This window comes from Schistocerca nitens, chromosome 11 (assembly GCF_023898315.1).
Source record: "Schistocerca nitens isolate TAMUIC-IGC-003100 chromosome 11, iqSchNite1.1, whole genome shotgun sequence".
NCBI lineage: Eukaryota > Metazoa > Arthropoda > Insecta > Orthoptera > Acrididae > Schistocerca > Schistocerca nitens.
Genome location: NC_064624.1, coordinates 136,333,585 through 136,340,294, shown reverse-complemented (window position 1 = coordinate 136,340,294; position 6,710 = coordinate 136,333,585). Strand labels below are relative to the sequence as shown.

At 41.9% G+C, this 6,710-nt stretch overlaps 1 non-coding gene across 1 annotated transcript; it reads right to left on the bottom strand.

The window, feature by feature from the left end:
* Positions 1–416: 416 nt before the first annotated feature.
* Trnad-guc (transfer RNA aspartic acid (anticodon GUC)) lies at positions 417–488 on the bottom strand. The gene has a single exon. It is a non-coding gene; the product is annotated as a tRNA-Asp (tRNA).
* Between the last annotated feature and the right edge of the window lie 6,222 nt (positions 489–6,710).

Genomic DNA, 6,710 nt, shown 5'->3' with positions numbered 1-6,710 from the left:
AAAGCATGCGAACTATTCATGATCCGAAGAGGGGGAAAAAGAGCATATTGTCTCAGTGACCACTGAAGATGCTTTGGAATAAAGCGAAACGCATTAGGCCTTAGTAAGACTTTCATTACAGTTGCAAAGGACGGTTTTTAACCTATACAATTTGCACATACTTATATAATTAAAGGCATAGGTACTCGGCAGTGGCCTTAAAATAACAAACAATTTAGAGAAAGCACATATAATCTAAATGAGGATGGCCAGATTCAGAAATAACGGCTTAATGGGAAAAGGAATTCGATTGCCACTTTGGAAGGTTAAGCAATTTTTAAGACAGTGCGGCAAGTGCATTCCTTGATCAGAAAGTTTATGCTTTTTCGGGCCATACCTGCAACATTGGAGGGAGTTTTGCGATATAAAAATGGCACCTCCCCGGCGGGGAATCGAACCCCGGTCTCCCGCGTGACAGGCGGGGATACTGACCACTATACTACCGAGGACGCGGCGTCGTTACGTCGCTTTCTCTACACTTCACGGCGTTCGGAACTGCTCTGATGGTGTATGTTGTGTCATTTTATTTTCAGTAGTGACTGTTTGGTACTGCAGCGGAGAGATTTTATTGTGAATCACGATTGTACACATCTGCCTGCATACAAAGAAATGATTCGTTAATCTACATCCATACTCCGAAAGCCTGTCGCTGTGTGTGGCACACAGACAATTGCCAAAACAGCCTGTACCAAACTTCTTGGACTTCATCTACAAGACAACTTGAAATGGAAAGCAAGAAGGGCCGTTGTTCTGCGAGCAGAGTGAGGACGGGCGTTATCGTGCAAAAAAACGATACCGGAAGTCAGCATACCACGGCGTTTGTTCTGTATAGCCCGTCGTAACTTTTTTATTGTTTCACAGTACACGTCTTGATTAATGGTCGTACCACGTTCCATGAATTCAACCAACAACACCCCTTTGGCATCCCAAAACACCGTTGCCATCAGTTTTCTGGCAGAAAAATCTTGCGAGGCTTTTCTTGGTTTGGTAGGCGAATTTGAATGTGCCCACATCTTCGATTGTTCTTTTGTCTCAGGGTTCACGTACTTAATCCAGGTTTCGTCACCGGTCACGAGAACAAGAGACTATTCTGGACCGTAAAGAAAGTATGGCTGCACACTGTTCAAAATAAATGAAAACTAAGGCTGGTCACCTCCGTGAACAGGCAGCGGACATTTAAAAACAAATGATATGCAATACACAACAATGGAATTTAAACAATACTTAAAGAAATTACTAATCTACTAAATGCAATCTACTGAATTCAAAGCAAATTTTTACTGCAACTACTAAAGATCGTCACAAATTGATTAATGTCGGCTGAAATTAAGGAAGCTTGGCTACGGCTAACGAAATTTTAACTTACGTTACTGATGACTGCCTTCGGCGTTGCAACTAGATTTTCGCACAAATTCTGTTCCAAAAAACATCTCTCTTCCGTAATTTTCTTTGACTATCTCGTTTCTTTCGCTCAATGGAAATTTTATTGGATGGCGTTTGATGTCATGTAACAAATAAAAAGCACAAGATTAGCTACAATTATTTATGAATATTACCACTATGCGTATCTTATATAAATTTTTATTCCTTTAAGTTTTTTTTTTTTTTTAATTCGGGTCCCTGTTCGGGCGCCAATTATAACGATATGTTTACGTAATGTGTATACATAAACATACAGTTATAAATGTCCCCGTTCGTAGTCGCTAATTATAACACTATGTTACTTTTGTGCTGTAACATATAGCTATAATCAGCGGTGGAAATATATTTGCGAACGCCGACCGTGTGCGGCTGTTTCTTGTTGGATCGTCTGATCAGTCGGAAGTTGCATTGCAGAGGAGAGTAAATTCCTATTCAAAATATAATTTTTTTGGATAGCTCAACATGAATTTCCTAAGGGACCGTAGTTTATTATCCATTTACCAGTAGAATATGGCGCGGAGAAAATATTTCGCCGCATGCAACTTCCGTCCGAACTCGACGAAAGAATTCGTGACTGTGAACTCTCTATTTGGCAGAAACATATAGAAAATTAAATAATTTCATGAAGAAGTGAGACATAGATTCTATAGTAAATGAATAGTCCATACACCAGTTCCATTTAACTCTGAATTTATGGCAAGTAATAGACAAACTTACACTGCAATGACGGATTTAACATGGATGCCGTTTTGACTGGCACTTCTCTTAATGAAAACAATTCCTTTGACGTTTTCACATACACGTCGCACAATAAATCTGCTGCTAGGCACTTTTAGTATTACACATTTACTTTACACTAGAACAATATTAATTTTGACAATAATAATACGGCGGCAAGACATGCGCGACCGACACAAGTTACAGGAGACAAGAGAAGAATGAGTAACTGTTCATCGAGAATATCTCGTACATCTAAACAAAATGTGTAAAAATGTTCTTCTTCTATCCGTTTTTCGCGCCGCGGTTTTCAAAGTCAATAACTCACAGTATCTCTGACGGCGCTTCGACAATAAACAAGTTACGTCACAGGTCGTTCACCTTTTACATTTTCGCAACATTATTTGCTAACTGTAGCTGTTGCCGAGCGACTGCTCGATTAATTAATGATTTAAAATGATAAGGCAATCACATAATGTTACATGTTCTAATTTGCTGACCCCTTCGGAATAATAGGAATTTTCCAAGTCTGCAAAATAGCTATTAGTGGCTACAATCACCTCCTTGTTTGAATGAAGTCTTTGTCCCAGCAACCATTTCTTCACAATGGGGAACAAGTAGTAGTCCAAAGGAGCCAAGTCTGGAGAATAGGGTGGATGTGAAACGAGTTGGAATCCTATTTCGATTAATTTTGCGACAACAACTGCTGAGGTTTGTGCTGGTGCATTGTCGTGATGGAAAAGGACTTTTTTGCGGTCCAATCGCCGGCGTTTTTCTTGCAGCTCAGTTTTCAAACGGTCCGATAACGATGAATAATATGCATCTGTAATAGTGTTACCCTTTTCCATATAGCCGTTGAGGATTATCCCTTGCAAATCCCAAAAGACAGTCGCTATAACCTTTCCGGCCGAAGGACTGGTCTTCGCCTTTTTTGGTGCAGATTCTCCCTTGGTAACCCATTGTTTAGATTGTTGTTTGGTGTCAGGAGTATAGTAGCGTATCCACGTTTCATCCACAGTGACGAAACGACGCTCAAAGTCCTGCTGATTCTTCCTGAACAGCTGCAAACCATCCTTGCAACACTTCACACGATTCCGTTTTTGGTCAAGCGTGAGCAATGGCGGAACCCATCTTGAGGATAGCTTTCTCATGTCCAAATGGTTATGCAAAATATTATGTACCCGTTCAATTTCACGCACCTTAACTCTTCTGTCATCCATCACCATATCGTGGGCTTTATCAATGATTTCTGGATTCGTAACCTCCGCAGGGCGTCCAGAACGTTCAGCGTCACTTGTGCCCACTCCGAAAATTTTGAAACCACTTATAAACTGTTCTAATCGAAGGTGCAAAGTCACAGTAGTGTTTATCAAGCTTCTCTTTAGTCTCCTGAGGCGTTTTTCCTTTGATAAAGTAATGTTTAATCACCACACGAAATTCTTCTTCGTCCATTTTTTACAATCACTCGACTTCCTTGATTCACACGAATGCCAAACACAAAGAAATAGACCAGTATGGCTGAAACTTGGTGTGCGTTCTTTCCAAAGATGCTACTAACTAAACGTCACCTCGATACGCGTGCCATCTCTCGGACTTTGCACAGACTTTTCAAACTCGCCTGCAGCACCTCTTCTGAGCTCGTCACATTGTAAGTTGGACCCTAGACGACTGGAAAACCGTGGCCTGGTCAGGTGAGCTCCGATTTCAGTTGGTAATAGGTTGGTATGTGGCGCAGACCCTACGAAGCCATGAACTCATGTTGTCAACAAGGCACTGTGCAAGCTGGTTATATTGCCATAGTGGTGTTGGGTGTGTTGACATGGAATGTAGTGATCCCTGTCTGTGTTCAGGTACTTCGAGACCATCTGCACCCATTCGAGGGCTTTATATTCCCAAACAACTATGGAATTTTTATGGATGACATTGCACTATATCAGAACATTCTCGACAATTCTAGAGATTTATTTGGCCACCCACATCGTTGGAGATGAAACCCATGTAACATTTAAGGGGAGGTTTAATATCTTTTGGTTCAAAAAATCGATTTTTTAAAAATCGATTTTTTAAAAATTGCATTTTTGCATCCATAAAAGTGTTTAGACTCTACCCCTGAAACTGTTTCCGAATACGGAACGGAAATGTTTGTTATTCACGGTTGAACAAAAAATGCACCTGCCTGAAATCGGCCTTTTTCACGCACCAGTTTTTTTTTCCTTTTGGAGGACGAGTTGTTGTACTGGTGCTTGGGAGGAAACACGCAAAATTCAAATGAAAGTTTGAACGCGTGCGTTTGGAGGTTAGCCGCCAAGCATTTGCATTCTGGTGCGAAGGCTGTGAAGAATGCGACTTTCCTGGCAGTGAGCATCTTCAACGAAGGGTATTTAGCAGAACGCCCTCTGTGAGGAAGAGGGACTAGTTTATGGACCCGGAATAGCAGATTGAACGTCAGTTGCACAATATTGCATTTATATGTAGTCCAAACTTCAAACGAGTTTTTCTCGAAATGACGTTTTTTTTTTTTTTTTTTTTTTGCGCGTATGGTAACTTCAAATGTACTGAACCGATTGGCATGATTCTTTGTTTCCGACGAAGCTAACTAAATTGTCTAGGGGTTGTATCACTTTTATTCCGATCCATCAACTATAAATATTTTGACTTGGCCGACGAAGTCCAAAAATCGATGAAGAAAACCCTATTTTTCTTCAAATGGCCGCCATTTCGTTTCCTATGGTCCAAATAATTTAAGCGAGGTACAACTCCTACAGAATCTTATATACTCCGCTAACGTCAACTCAATTTTGATTTCAGACGAGGCACCTGACATGTGACATAACGCGCGCGGCGGTCTACAACGAAATTTTGTTTCGTTCCGACGGCACTTCCTCCTTTGCTCTTCGAAATTTCCGGTCGAACAAATTCCAGTTTGTAGAGGAAATATCAATGAACATTTTGACCACATTGATATCTATAACACATCCCGAGAAAAAAAATTCTCAAAGAACATTGTTTTTTTCGGGCCAAAGGTGGGTTCAGGAGGGTAATACGGAACGCCGTGCTGGATCCCAACGGCCTCATATCACTAGCAGTCGAGATGACAGGCATCTTATCCGCACGGCTGTGACGGATCGTGCAGCCACGTCTCGATCGCTGAGTCAACAGATGGGGACGTTTGCAAGACAACAACCATCTGCACGAACAGTTCGACGACGTTTGCAGCAGCACGGACTATCAGCTCGTAGACCGTGGCTGCGGCTACCCTTGACGCTGCATCACAGACAGGAGCGCCTGCGATGGTGTACTCGACGGCGAACCTGGGTGCACGAATGGCAAAACGTCATTTTTTCGGATGAATCCAGGTTCTGTTTACAGCATCATGATGGTCGCATCCGTGTTTGGTGACATCGCGGTGAACGCACATTGGAAGCATGTATTCGTCATCGCCATACTGGCGTATGACCAGGCGTGATGGATGCCATTGGTTACACGTCTCGGTCACCTCTTTTTCGCATTGACGGCATTTTGAACAGTGGACGTTACATTTCAGATGTGTTACGACCCGTGGCTCTACTCTTCATTCGATCCCTGCGAAACCCTACATTTCAGCAGGATAATGCACGACCGCACGTTGCAGGTCCTGTACGGGCCTTTGTGGATACAGAAAATATTCGACTGCTGCCCTGGCCAGCACATTCCTCAGATCTCTCACCAATTGAAAACGTCTGGTCAATGGTGGCCGAACAAATGGCTCGTCACAATACGCCAGTCACTACTCTCGATGAACTGTGGTATCGTGTTGAAGCTGCATGGGCAGCTGTACCTGTACACGCCATCCGAGCTCTGTTTTGAGTCAATGCCCAGGCGCATCAAGGCCGTTATTACGGCCGGAGGTGGTTGTTCTGGGAACTGATTTCTCAGGATCTATGCACCCAAATTCGATGAAAATGTAATCACATGTCAGTTCTAGTATAATGTATTTGTCCAATGAATACCCGTTTATCATCTACATTTCTTCTTGGTGTAGCAATTTTAATGGCCAGTAGTGTATATGTAAGGAATTACACGTAACAAGCGTTTTATGACAATTTATATGAGAGAACACACAACATGACTAGGTCCTTCTGCGTGTTTGCTGTGGGGTACCTATCACTCTATTGTCTTCTAGTATCGGCCAGACGTAATTTCAATTTTTAAATTATTTTTTTATTCTTACTTCTTTTCAGATCGCAATGGCAGAAAATGAGAAACAAGAGGAAAATGGAATGAAGAGTGCATGAAAATGGCTGTGAGCAAGGTTGTATGTAACAAAATGACCGCGAGAGAAACAGCTGAAGTGTTTTCAACAATTAGAAAAGAAAAAGATCTGCACGATGGACAAGAAATTAAATGCAGAAAAAATAAAGTCTTAAACACAGAGAAACAAAGCTGAACATAAATCGGGTGTTCCAAAGTAAAATAAGCACGCGAGGGTGGGCGGTGGAAATTCATTTAAAAAGCGGCGAAGGAAACTGAAATTTTCTGGAAATAAGGAGCTC